Here is a 15,172-nt window from a genome sequence, read left to right as displayed (position 1 = left end):
GCCTAACTGCTGTCAGTAAACTAATTAACCAATCAGAACACATCAACGTTTCAGAGAGCGGCTCCCTCTAGCCTAACTGCTGTCAGTAAACTAATTAACCAATCAGAACACATCATGTTTCAGAGAGCGGCTCCCTCTAGCCTAACTGCTGTCAGTAAACTAATTAACCAATCAGAACACATCATGTTTCAGAGAGCGGCTCCCTCTAGCCTAACTGCTGTCAGTAAACTAATTAACCAATCAGAACACATCACGTTTCAGAGAGCGGCTCCCTCTAGCCTAACTGCTGTCAGTAAACTAATTAACCAATCAGAACACATCATGTTTCAGAGAGCGGCTCCCTCTAGCCTAACTGCTGTCAGTAAACTAATTAACCAATCAGAACACATCACTGTTTCAGAGAGCGGCTCCCTCTAGCCTAACTGCTGTCAGTAAACTAATTAACCAATCAGAACACATCACGTTTCAGAGAGCGGCTCCCTCTAGCCTAACTGCTGTCAGTAAACTAATTAACCAATCAGAACACATCATGTTTCAGAGAGCGGCTCCCTCTAGCCTAACTGCTGTCAGTAAACTAATTAACCAATCAGAACACATCATGTTTCAGAGAGCGGCTCCCTCTAGCCTAACTGCTGTCAGTAAACTAATTAACCAATCAGAACACATCATGTTTCAGAGAGCGGCTCCCTCTAGCCTAACTGCTGTCAGTAAACTAATTAACCAATCAGAACACATCACGTTTCAGAGAGCGGCTCCCTCTAGCCTAACTGCTGTCAGTAAACTAATTAACCAATCAGAACACATCATGTTTCAGAGAGCGGCTCCCTCTAGCCTAACTGCTGTCAGTAAACTAATTAACCAATCAGAACACATCATGTTTCAGAGAGCGGCTCCCTCTAGCCTAACTGCTGTCAGTAAACTAATTAACCAATCAGAACACATCACGTTTCAGAGAGCGGCTCCCTCTAGCCTAACTGCTGTCAGTAAACTAATTAACCAATCAGAACACATCACGTTTCAGAGAGCGGCTCCCTCTAGCCTAACTGCTGTCAGTAAACTAATTAACCAATCAGAACACATCACGTTTCAGAGAGCGGCTCCCTCTAGCCTAACTGCTGTCAGTAAACTAATTAACCAATCAGAACACATCATGTTTCAGAGAGCGGCTCCCTCTAGCCTAACTGCTGTCAGTAAACTAATTAACCAATCAGAACACATCACGTTTCAGAGAGCGGCTCCCTCTAGCCTAACTGCTGTCAGTAAACTAATTAACCAATCAGAACACATCATGTTTCAGAGAGCGGCTCCCTCTAGCCTAACTGCTGTCAGTAAACTAATTAACCAATCAGAACACATCATGTTTCAGAGAGCGGCTCCCTCTAGCCTAACTGCTGTCAGTAAACTAATTAACCAATCAGAACACATCACGTTTCAGAGAGCGGCTCCCACTAGCCTAACTGCTGTCAGTAAACTAATTAACCAATCAGAACACATCATGTTTCAGAGAGCGGCTCCCTCTAGCCTAACTGCTGTCAGTAAACTAATTAACCAATCAGAACACATCATGTTTCAGAGAGCGGCTCCCTCTAGCCTAACTGCTGTCAGTAAACTAATTAACCAATCAGAACACATCACGTTTCAGAGAGCGGCTCCCTCTAGCCTAACTGCTGTCAGTAAACTAATTAACCAATCAGAACACATCATGTTTCAGAGAGCGGCTCCCTCTAGCCTAACTGCTGTCAGTAAACTAATTAACCAATCAGAACACATCACGTTTCAGAGAGCGGCTCCCTCTAGCCTAACTGCTGTCAGTAAACTAATTAACCAATCAGAACACATCACGTTTCAGAGAGCGGCTCCCTCTAGCCTAACTGCTGTCAGTAAACTAATTAACCAATCAGAACACATCACGTTTCAGAGAGCGGCTCCCTCTAGCCTAACTGTTGTCAGTAAACTAATTAACCAATCAGAACACATCATGTTTCAGAGAGCGGCTCCCTCTAGCCTAACTGCTGTCAGTAAACTAATTAACCAATCAGAACACATCACGTTTCAGAGAGCGGCTCCCTCTAGCCTAACTGCTGTCAGTAAACTAATTAACCAATCAGAACACATCACGTTTCAGAGAGCGGCTCCCTCTAGCCTAACTGCTGTCAGTAAACTAATTAACCAATCAGAACACATCACGTTTCAGAGAGCGGCTACCTCTAGCCTAACTGCTGTCAGTAAACTAATTAACCAATCAGAACACATCATGTTTCAGAGAGCGGCTACCTCTAGCCTAACTGCTGTCAGTAAACTAATTAACCAATCAGAACACATCACGTTTCAGAGAGCGGCTACCTCTAGCCTAACTGTTGTCAGTAAACTAATTAACCAATCAGAACACATCATGTTTCAGAGAGCGGCTCCCTCTAGCCTAACTGCTGTCAGTAAACTAATTAACCAATCAGAACACATCACGTTTCAGAGAGCGGCTCCCTCTAGCCTAACTGCTGTCAGTAAACTAATTAACCAATCAGAACACATCACGTTTCAGAGAGCGGCTCCCTCTAGCCTAACTTCTGTCAGTAAACTAATTAACCAATCAGAACACATCACGTTTCAGAGAGCGGCTCCCTCTAGCCTAACTGCTGTCAGTAAACTAATTAACCAATCAGAACACATCACGTTTCAGAGAGCGGCTCCCTCTAGCCTAACTGCTGTCAGTAAACTAATTAACCAATCAGAACACATCACGTTTCAGAGAGCGGCTCCCTCTAGCCTAACTGCTGTCAGTAAACTAATTAACCAATCAGAACACATCATGTTTCAGAGAGCGGCTCCCTCTAGCCTAACTTCTGTCAGTAAACTAATTAACCAATCAGAACACATCATGTTTCAGAGAGCGGCTCCCTCTAGCCTAACTGCTGTCAGTAAACTAATTAACCAATCAGAACACATCACGTTTCAGAGAGCGGCTCCCTCTAGCCTAACTGCTGTCAGTAAACTAATTAACCAATCAGAACACATCATGTTTCAGAGAGCGGCTCCCTCTAGCCTAACTGCTGTCAGTAAACTAATTAACCAATCAGAACACATCACGTTTCAGAGAGCGGCTCCCTCTAGCCTAACTGTTGTCAGTAAACTAATTAACCAATCAGAACACATCATGTTTCAGAGAGCGGCTCCCTCTAGCCTAACTGCTGTCAGTAAACTAATTAACCAATCAGAACACATCATGTTTCAGAGAGCGGCTACCTCTAGCCTAACTGCTGTCAGTAAACTAATTAACCAATCAGAACACATCATGTTTCAGAGAGCGGCTCCCTCTAGCCTAACTGCTGTCAGTAAACTAATTAACCAATCAGAACACATCATGTTTCAGAGAGCGGCTCCCTCTAGCCTAACTTCTGTCAGTAAACTAATTAACCAATCAGAACACATCACGTTTCAGAGAGCGGCTCCCTCTAGCCTAACTGCTGTCAGTAAACTAATTAACCAATCAGAACACATCATGTTTCAGAGAGCGGCTCCCTCTAGCCTAACTGCTGTCAGTAAACTAATTAACCAATCAGAACACATCACGTTTCAGAGAGCGGCTCCCTCTAGCCTAACTGCTGTCAGTAAACTAATTAACCAATCAGAACACATCACGTTTCAGAGAGCGGCTCCCTCTAGCCTAACTGCTGTCAGTAAACTAATTAACCAATCAGAACACATCACGTTTCAGAGAGCGGCTCCCTCTAGCCTAACTGCTGTCAGTAAACTAATTAACCAATCAGAACACATCACGTTTCAGAGAGCGGCTCCCTCTAGCCTAACTGCTGTCAGTAAACTAATTAACCAATCAGAACACATCATGTTTCAGAGAGCGGCTCCCTCTAGCCTAACTGCTGTCAGTAAACTAATTAACCAATCAGAACACATCACGTTTCAGAGAGCGGCTCCCTCTAGCCTAACTGCTGTCAGTAAACTAATTAACCAATCAGAACACATCACGTTTCAGAGAGCGGCTCCCTCTAGCCTAACTGCTGTCAGTAAACTAATTAACCAATCAGAACACATCACGTTTCAGAGAGCGGCTCCCTCTAGCCTAACTGCTGTCAGTAAACTAATTAACCAATCAGAACACATCATGTTTCAGAGAGCGGCTCCCTCTAGCCTAACTGCTGTCAGTAAACTAATTAACCAATCAGAACACATCACGTTTCAGAGAGCGGCTCCCTCTAGCCTAACTGCTGTCAGTAAACTAATTAACCAATCAGAACACATCATGTTTCAGAGAGCGGCTCCCTCTAGCCTAACTGCTGTCAGTAAACTAATTAACCAATCAGAACACATCACGTTTCAGAGAGCGGCTCCCTCTAGCCTAACTGCTGTCAGTAAACTAATTAACCAATCAGAACACATCACGTTTCAGAGAGCGGCTCCCTCTAGCCTAACTGTTGTCAGTAAACTAATTAACCAATCAGAACACATCACGTTTCAGAGAGCGGCTCCCTCTAGCCTAACTGTTGTCAGTAAACTAATTAACCAATCAGAACACATCATGTTTCAGAGAGCGGCTCCCTCTAGCCTAACTGCTGTCAGTAAACTAATTAACCAATCAGAACACATCATGTTTCAGAGAGCGGCTCCCTCTAGCCTAACTGCTGTCAGTAAACTAATTAACCAATCAGAACACATCATGTTTCAGAGAGCGGCTCCCTCTAGCCTAACTGCTGTCAGTAAACTAATTAACCAATCAGAACACATCACGTTTCAGAGAGCGGCTCCCTCTAGCCTAACTGCTGTCAGTAAACTAATTAACCAATCAAAACACATCATGTTTCAGAGCCCGGTCACCATTTCATACCCAGACAGCAGGGAAATATAGATCTCTGTTGAAACTGAATTCACTCTGGTTTAATAACAGAAAACATCTGATTAGACCAGTAAACTCCTGGAAGATGTTACTGCAAGGCCGTTTAAATCAGACACATGCCTCTCCCTCCCAGCCTGTCTCCCTCCCTCCCCTCCCTCCCTCCCAGCCTGCCTGTCTCCCTCCCCTCCCTCCCAGCCTGCCTGTCTCCCTCCCCTCCCTCCCAGCCTGTCTCCCTCCCTCCCCTCCCTCCCTCCCAGCCTGTCTCCCTCCCCTCCCTCCCAGCCTGTCTCCCTCCCTCCCCTCCCTCCCTCCCTCCCTCCCTCCCAGCCTGCCTGTCTCCCTCCCCTCCCTCCCTCCCTGCCTGTCTCCCTCCCCTCCCTCCCTGTCTCCTCCCTCCCCTCCCTCCCTGCCTGTCTCCCTCCCTGTCTCCCTCCCTGCCTGTCTCCCTCCCTGTCTCCCTCCCTGCCTGTCTCCCTCCCTCCCTCCCTCCCTGCCTGTCTCCCTCCCTCCCTCCCTCCCTGCCTGTCTCCCTCCCTCCATGCCTGTCTCCCTCCCCTCCCTCCCTCCCTGTCTCCCTCCCCTCCCTCCCTCCCTGTCTCCCTCCCTCCCTCCCTGCCTGTCTCCCTCCCTGCCTGTCTCCCTCCCTCCCTCCCTCCCTCCCTCCCCTCCCTCCCTCCCTGTCTCCCTCCCTCCCTCCCTGCCTGTCTCCCTCCCTCCCTCCCTCCCTCCCTCCCTGCCTGTCTCCCTCCCTCCCTGTCTCCCTCCCTCCCTCCCTGTCTCCCTCCCTGTCTCCCTCCCTCCCTCCCTCCCTGCCTGTCTCCCTCCCTCCCTCCCCTCCCTCCCTCCCTCCCTGTCTCCCTCCCTCCCTGTCTCCCTCCCTCCCTGTCTCCCTGCCTGTCTCCCCTCCCCTCCCTCCCTCCCCTCCCTCCCTCCCCTCCCTCCCTCCCTGTCTCCCTCCCTCCCTGCCTGTCTCCCTCCCTCCCTCCCTGTCTCCCTCCCTGCCTGTCTCCCTCCCTCCCTCCCTGCCTGTCTCCCTCCCCTCCCTCCCTCCCTCCCTCCCTGCCTGTCTCCCTCCCTCCCTCCCTGTCTCCCTCCCTCCCTCCCTCCCTGCCTGTCTCCCTCCCTCCCTCCCTGTCTCCCTCCCTCCCTGTCTCCCTGCCTGTCTCCCTCCCCTCCCTCCCTCCCTCCCTGTCTCCCTCCCTCCCTCCCTGCCTGTCTCCCTCCACCCCTGCCCCCCTCTCTGCCTGCCTCCCTGCATCCCTGCCTCCCTCCACCCCTGTCTCCCTCCCTGCCTGTCTCCCTCCCTCCCTGTCTCCCTCCCTCCCTCCCTGCCTGTCTCCCTCCCCTCCCTCCCTCCCTGTCTCCCTCCCTCCCTGCCTGTCTCCCTGCCTGTCTCCCTCCCTCCCTCCCTGCCTGTCTCCCTCCCCTCCCTCCCTGCCTGTCTCCCTCCCCTCCCTCCCTCCCTCCCTCCCTGCCTGTCTCCCTCCCTGTCTCCCTCCCCTCCCTCCCTCCCTCCCTGCCTGTCTCCCTCCCTCCCTGTCTCCCTCCCTCCCTGCCTGTCTCCCTCCCTCCCTCCCTCCCTGCCTGTCTCCCTCCCTCCCTGCCTGTCTCCCTCCCTCCCTCCCTGCCTGTCTCCCTCCCTCCCAGCCTGTCTCCCTCCCTCCCTCCATCTCTCCCAACCATATGCCTCTCCCACCCACCAGAAAGGAGTTACAGGTCTGTACACTGCTCTATCCGCAGGGGAAAGAAGCTGAACAAGTTTTCAAGATATTCAGGTCTTCTGTGGAGGATCAGAATAATTATGAGATTGTTATGGGAGAACTGGACAATGATTTAGTGCCCAAAGTGAACACTATTCATGTAAGAGCCCGTTTTGATCAGCGCACCCACAAGCCCGCGGAACCCCCCGAGGGATACACCAGATAGATGTTACATGGCTTTCAACACTGCCAAGAACTCAAATATCCTGGACAGGTTGGTCATAGGGAGATGTCCGAGAAGCTTGAACTAACGCCTGACTTGACACTCGACAAAGCGGTAGAGCTTGTGAGGCAGTCAGAGCAAGTCAAGGGAAGTAGTATACAAATGAGCGGTGCACAATGACAAACAGAGACACGGAAATGGACAAAGCAAAGGGGATTAAATGTGAACAAGATGTTTCAGATGTGGTAAGGCTAAAGAGGACAGATGTGGTAAGGCTAAAGAGGACAGATGTGGTAAGGCTAAAGAGGACAGATGTAAAGAGGACAGATGTGGAAAGGCTAAAGAGGACAGATGTGGAAAGGCTAAAGAGGACAGATGTGGAAAGGCTGAAGAGGACAGATGTGGTAAGGCTAAAGAGGACAGATGTGGTAAGGCTAAAGAGGACAGATGTGGAAAGGCTGAAGAGGACAGATGTGGAAAGGCTAAAGAGGACAGATGTGGAAAGGCTAAAGAGGACAGATGTGGAAAGGCTAAAGAGGACAGATGTGGTAAGGTTAAAGAGGACAGATGTGGTAAGGCTAAAGAGGACAGATGTAAAGAGGACAGATGTGGTAAGGCTAAAGAGGACAGATGTAAAGAGGACAGATGTGGTAAGGCTAAAGAGGACAGATGTAAAGAGGACAGATGTGGTAAGGCTAAAGAGGACAGATGTGGAAAGGCTAAAGAGGACAGATGTGGTAAGGCTAAAGAGGACAGATGTGGTAAGGCTAAAGAGGACAGATGTAAAGAGGACAGATGTGGTAAGGCTAAAGAGGACAGATGTGGTAAGGCTAAAGAGGACAGATGTGGTAAGGCTAAAGAGGACAGATGTGGTAAGGCTGAAGAGGACAGATGTGGTAAGGCTAAAGAGGACAGATGTGGTAAGGCTAAAGAGGACAGATGTGGTAAGGCTGAAGAGGACAGATGTGGTAAGGCTAAAGAGGACAGATGTAAAGAGGACAGATGTGGTAAGGCTAAAGAGGACAGATGTGGTAAGGCTGAAGAGGACAGATGTGGTAAGGCTAAAGAGGACAGATGTGGTAAGGCTAAAGAGGACAGATGTGGAAAGGCTAAAGAGGACAGATGTGGAAAGGCTAAAGAGGACAGATGTGGTAAGGCTAAAGAGGACAGATGTGGTAAGGCTAAAGAGGACAGATGTGGTAAGGCTGAAGAGGACAGATGTGGTAAGGCTGAAGAGGACAGATGTAAAGAGGACAGATGTGGTAAGGCTGAAGAGGACAGATGTGGTAAGGCTAAAGAGGACAGATGTAAAGAGGACAGATGTGGTAAGGCTAAAGAGGACAGATGTGGTAAGGCTAAAGAGGACAGATGTGGTAAGGCTAAAGAGGACAGATGTGGTAAGGCTAAAGAGGACAGATGTGGTAAGGCTAAAGAGGACAGATGTGGTAAGGCTAAAGAGGACAGATGTGGTAAGGCTAAAGAGGACAGATGTGGAAAGGCTAAAGAGGACAGATGTGGAAAGGCTAAAGAGGACAGATGTGGTAAGGCTAAAGAGGACAGATGTGGTAAGGCTAAAGAGGACAGATGTGGTAAGGCTAAAGAGGACAGATGTGGTAAGGCTAAAGAGGACAGATGTGGTAAGGCTAAAGAGGACAGATGTGGTAAGGCTAAAGAGGACAGATGTGGTAAGGCTAAAGAGGACAGATGTGGTAAGGCTGAAGAGGACAGATGTGGTAAGGCTAAAGAGGACAGATGTAAAGAGGACAGATGTGGTAAGGCTAAAGAGGACAGATGTGGTAAGGCTAAAGAGGACAGATGTAAAGAGGACAGATGTGGTAAGGCTAAAGAGGACAGATGTGGTAAGGCTAAAGAGGACAGATGTGGTAAGGCTAAAGAGGACAGATGTGGTAAGGCTAAAGAGGACAGATGTGGAAAGGCTAAAGAGGACAGATGTGGAAAGGCTAAAGAGGACAGATGTGGTAAGGCTAAAGAGGACAGATGTGGAAAGGCTAAAGAGGACAGATGTGGTAAGGCTAAAGAGGACAGATGTGGAAAGGCTAAAGAGGACAGATGTGGAAAGGCTAAAGAGGACAGATGTGGTAAGGCTAAAGAGGACAGATGTCCTGCTAAGAACGCAGCAACTGTAGGAAGCATTTCGCAGTCGTTTGTCGCTCCCGGGTGGTCAACGAGGTTTACTGCACCCAATGAGAGCGGAGGAGAGGGTGAGTTCCATTTCCTGGGAGTCACAGATGTTGATGACTAAAGCAATGACAGTTAACTTCTTACGGCTGAAATCCCGTTAACAGGATCCATTTGACAACAGCCGGTGAGAAAGTGCAGGGCGCCAAATTCAAACAACATAATTCAAATTCCTCAAACATACAAGTATTTTACACCATTTTAAAGATAAACTTGTTGTTAATCCCACCACAGTGTCCGATTTCAAAAAAGCTTTACGAAAGCAGAACATATCATTATGTTAGGTCAGCGCCAAGTCACAGAAAAACACAGCCATTTTTCCAGCCAAAGGGAGGAGTCACAAAAAGCAGAAATAGAGATCAAATGAATCACTAACCTTTGATGATCTTCAACAGATGACACTCCTGTATGTTTTGTTCGATAAAGTTCATATTTTTATCCAAAAATCTGTTTACATTGGTGCGTTACGTTCAGTAATGTTTTGCTTCTAAAACATCCAGTGATTTTGCAGAGAGCCACATCAATTTAAAGAAATACTCATCATAAATGCTGATGAAAATACAAGTGTTATGCATGGAATTAAAGATACACTTCTCCTTAATGCAACCGCTGTGTCAGATTTCAAAAAAGCTTTACGGAAAAAGCACACCATGCTATAATCTGAGTACGGCGCTCAGAGACCAAAACAAGCCATACAGATACCCGCCATGTTGTGGAGTCAACGGAAGTCAGAAATAGCATTATAAATATTCACTTACCTTTGATGATCTTCATCGGAATGCACTCATAAATGTTTGTTTTGTTCGATAAAGTCCATCATTTATGTCCAAATACCTCCTTTTTGTTCGCGCCTTTAGTTCACAAATCCAAATTCAAGAGGCGCAGGGACTTAGTCCAGACGAAAAGTCAAATAGTTCCATTACAGTTCATAGAAACATGTCAAACGATGTATAGAATCAATCTTTAGGATGTTTTTATCATAAATCTTCAATAATATTCCAACCGGACAATTCCTTTGTCTTTAGAAATGAAAAGGAACGGAGCTCGCTCTCACGGCCACGCGCCTGACTTAGCTCATGGCATTCTGCCAGACCTCTTAGTCAAACAGCTCTTATTCGCTCCACCTTCACAGTATAAGCCTGAAACAAGGTTCTAAAGACTGTTGACATCTAGTGGAAGCCTTAGGAAGTGCAATCGGACCAAATTTTAAAATGTATATTGGATAGGCAAAGACTTGAAAACCTACAAACCTCAGATTTCCCACTTCCTGGTTGGATTTTTTGTCAGGTTTTTGCCTGCCATATACTGTTATACTCACAGACATCATTCAAACAGTTTTAGAAACGTCAGAGTGTTTTCTATCCAAATCTACTAATAATATGCATATCTTAGCTTCTGGGCCTGAGAAACAGGCAGTTTACTCTGGGGACCTTATTCACCCAAGCTACTCAATACTGCCCCCCCAGCCATAAGAAGTTGAACTGCAAATAAAAGGTACTACAACAGACTTTAAGATTGACACAGGAGCAGATACAAGTGTCATATCAGAAAATACTTATAGCACACTGAAAAACATGCCACCACTGAAAAGTAACTAAACCAGACAGGCCATGGGGGAAACTGGGTCACTTTACAGATACTACTGAACCGTATGGTAACTTTACAGATACTACTGAACCGTATGGTCACTTTACAGATACTACTGAACCGTATGGTCACTTTACAGATACTACTGAACCGTATGGGTCACTTTACAGATACTACTGAACCGTATGGGTCACTTTACAGATACTACTGAACCGTATGGGTCACTTTACAGATACTACTGAACCGTATGGTCACTTTACAGATACTACTGAACCGTATGGGTCACTTTACAGATACTACTGAACCGTATGGTCACTTTACAGATACTACTGAACCGTATGGTCACTTTACAGATACTACTGAACCGTATGGTCACTTTACAGATACTACTGAACCGTATGGTCACTTTACAGATACTACTGAACCGTATGGTCACTTTACAGATACTACTGAACCGTATGGTCACTTTACAGATACTACTGAACCGTATGGGTCACTTTACAGATACTACTGAACCGTATGGTCACTTTACAGATACTACTGAACCGTATGGTAACTTTACAGATACTACTGAACCGTATGGGTCACTTTACAGATACTACTGACCCGTATGGGTCACTTTACAGATACTACTGAACCGTATGGTAACTTTACAGATACTACTGAACCGTATGGGTCACTTTACAGATACTACTGAACCGTATGGGTCACTTTACAGATACTACTGAACCGTATGGGTCACTTTACAGATACTACTGAACCGTATGGGTCACTTTACAGATACTACTGAACCGTATGGGTCACTTTACAGATACTACTGAACCGTATGGTAACTTTACAGATACTACTGAACCGTATGGTCACTTTACAGATACTACTGAACCGTATGGTCACTTTACAGATACTACTGAACCGTATGGTCACTTTACAGATACTACTGAACAGTATGGGTTACTTTACAGATACTAATGAACCGTATGAGTTACTTTACAGATACTACTGAACCGTATGGGTCACTTTACAGATACTACTGAACCGTATGGGTCACTTTACAGATACTACTGAACCGTATGGGTCACTTTACAGATACTACTGAACCGTATGGTAACTTTACAGATACTACTGAACCGTATGGTAACTTTACAGATACTACTGAACCGTATGGTCACTTTACAGATACTACTGAACCGTATGGTCACTTTACAGATACTAATGAACCGTATGGGTCACTTTACAGATACTACTGAACCGTATGGGTCACTTTGCAGATACTACTGAACCGTATGGGTCACTTTACAGATACTACTGAACCGTATGGTCACTTTACAGATACTACTGAACCGTATGGGTCACTTTACAGATACTACTGAACCGTATGGTCACTTTACAGATACTACTGAACCGTATGGGTCACTTTACAGATACTACTGAACCGTATGGGTCACTTTACAGATACTACTGAACCGTATGGTCACTTTACAGATACTACTGAACCGTATGGGTTACTTTACAGATACTACTGAACCATATGGGTCACTTTACAGATACTACTGAACCGTATGGGTCACTTTACAGATACTACTGAACTATATGGTCACTTTACAGATACTACTGAACCGTATGGTCACTTTACAGATACTACTGAACCGTATGGTCACTTTACAGATACTACTGAACCGTATGGGTCACTTTACAGATACTACTGAACTGTATGGTCACTTTACAGATACTACTGTTTGGAAAGGACAGCAGTTTAGGTTAAAAGTGTATGTGATAAAGGGGTCACATGGAAGCCATCTGCCAGGCCGTAATGTAGCTGTTGCAGTGGGCTTGGTGAAGAGAATAGTAGAGTCCCCTGTACTGCCATTCTATCATATCAAATCAAACTTTATTTGTCACATGCACCGAATAGACCTAATCGTGAAATGCTTACTTACAAGCCCTTAACCAACAGTGAAGTTCAAGAAGAGTTAAGAAAATATTTACCAAATAAACTAAAGTAAAAAATTATCAAAAGTAACACAATAACGAGGCTATATACAGGGGGTACCGGTACCGAGTCAGTGTGCGGGGGTACAGGTTAAAGGTCATTTGTACATGTAGGTAGGGGTGAAGTGACTATGCATAGATAATAAACAGTGAGTAGCAGCAGTGTAAAAAACAAATGGAGGGGGGGTCAATGTAAATAGTCTGGTGGCCATTTGATTAATTGTTCAGCAGTCTTATGGCTTGGGGGTAGAAGCTGTTTAGAAGCCTTTTGGACCTAGACTTGGCGCTCCGTACTGCTTGCCGTGCGGTAGCAGAGAAAACATTCTATGACTTGATGACTGGAGTCTGAAAATTGTTTGGGCTTTCCTCTGACACCGCCTGGTATAGAGGTCCTGGATGGCAGGAAGCTTGGCCCCAGTGATGTACTGGGCTGTATGCACTACCCTCTGTAGCGCCTTATGGTCAGATGCCGAGCAGTTACCATACCAGGCGGTGATGCAACCGGTCAAGATGCTCTCGATGGTGCAGCTGCAGAACTTTTTGAGGATCTGGGGACCTATGCCAAATCTTTTCAGTTTCCTGAGGGGGAAAATGTGTAGTCGTGCCCTCTTCACGTTGGTGATGTGGACACCAAGGAACTTGAAACTGCGTTCGCGCCCAGGCTCTGTCGCAGCCGGCTGTGACCGGGAGGTCCGTGGGGCGACGCACAATTGGCCTAGCGTCGTCCGGGTTTGGCCGGTAGGGATATCCTTGTCTCATCGCGCACCAGCGACTCATGTGGCGGGCCAGGCGCAGTGCATGCTAACCAAGGGAGCCAGGTGCACGGTGTTTCCTCCGACACATTGGTGCGGCTGGCTTCCGGGTTGGATGGGCGCTGTGTTAAGAAGCAGTGCGGCTTGGTTGGGTTGTGTTTCGGAGGCTTTCGACCTTCGTAATGGAGTTGTAGCGATGAGACAAGATAGTAACTACTAACAATTGGATACCACGAAATTGGGGAGAAAAAGGGGGGTAAAATTGTAAAATATAAAATCAAAAGTAACAGTCAGTATCTGGTGTGGCCACTAGCTGCATTAAGTACTGCAGTGCATCTCCTCCTCGTGGACTGCACCAGATTTGCCAGTTCTTGCTGTGAGATGTTACCCCACTCTTCCACCAAGACACCTGCAAGTTCACAGACATTTCTGGGGGGAATGGCCCTAGCCCTCACCCTCCGATCCAACAGGTCCCAAACGTGCTCAATGGGATTGAGATCCGAGCTCTTTGCTGGCCATGGCAGAACACTGACATTCCTGTCTTGCAGGAAATCACACACAGAACGAGCAGTATGGCTGGTGGCATTGTCATGCTGGAGGGTCATGTCAGGATGAGCCTGCAGGAAGGGTACCACATGAGGGAGGAGGATGTCTTCCCTGTAACGCACAGCATTGAGATTGCCTGCAATGACAACAAGCTCAGTCCGATGATGCTGTGACACACCGTCCCAGACCATGACAGACCCTCCACCTCCAAATCGATCCCGCTCCAGAGTACAGGCCTCGGTGTAACGCTCATTCCTTTGACGATAAACACGAATCCGACCATCACCCCTGGTGAGACAAAACCGCGACACGTCAGTGAAGAGCACTTTTTGCCAGTCCTGTCTGGTCCAGCGACGGTGGGTTTGTGCCCATAGGCGACGTTGTTGCCGGTGATGTCTGGTGAGGACCTGCCTTACAACAGGCCTACAAGCCCTCAGTCCAGCCTCTCTCAGCCTATTGTGGACAGTCTGAGCACTGATGGAGGGAGAGTGCGTTCCTGCTGTAACTCGGGCAGTTGTTGTTGCCATCCTGTACCTGTCCCGCAGGTGTGATGTTCGAATGTACTGATCCTGTGCAGGTGTTGTTACACGTGGTCTGCCACTGCGAGGACGATCAGCTGTCCGTCCTGTCTCCCTGTAGCGCTGTCTTAGGCGTCTCACAGTACGGACATTGCAATTTTATTGCCCTGGCCACATCTGCAGTCCTCATGCCTCCATGCAGCATGCCTAAGGCACATTCACGCAGATGAGCAGGGACCCTGGGCATCTTTCTTTTGGTGTTTTTCAGAGTCAGTAGAAAGGCCTCTTTAGTGTGCTAAGTTTTCATAACTGTGACCTTAATTGCCTACCATCTGTAAGCTGTTAGTATCTTAACGACCGTTCCACGGGTGCATGTTCATTAATTGTTTATGGTTCATTGAACAAGCATGGGAAACAGTGTTTAAACCCTTTACAATGAAGATCTGTGAAGTTATTTGGATTTTAATGAACTTTTCTTTGAAAGACAGGGTCCTGAAAAAGGGACGTTTCATTTTTTTGCTGAGTTTATGTCACTGTGGGGACTGCATCGTCGATGTACTTATTAATGAATCCGGTGACTGATGTGGTACCCTCCTCAATGTTATAGGATGAATCCCGGAACATATTCCAGTCTGTGCTAGCGAAACAGTCCTGTAAGCTTCACGCAAAGAGAGGCAGAGAAAGTAGATGGAACCAGGTGGGAAGGGTTAAGGTGGGGTAAAGGTTAGGGACCTGTGGTCTGTTCATCGGGGTGCAACATTACTGAACTCTCTGATTATGTAGACAACAGATATGATACAAATGTGTAGAAC

Source organism: Salvelinus namaycush, unplaced genomic scaffold, assembly GCF_016432855.1.
Source record: "Salvelinus namaycush isolate Seneca unplaced genomic scaffold, SaNama_1.0 Scaffold1305, whole genome shotgun sequence".
Lineage (NCBI taxonomy): Eukaryota > Metazoa > Chordata > Actinopteri > Salmoniformes > Salmonidae > Salvelinus > Salvelinus namaycush.
This window is presented reverse-complemented; position numbering follows the sequence as displayed.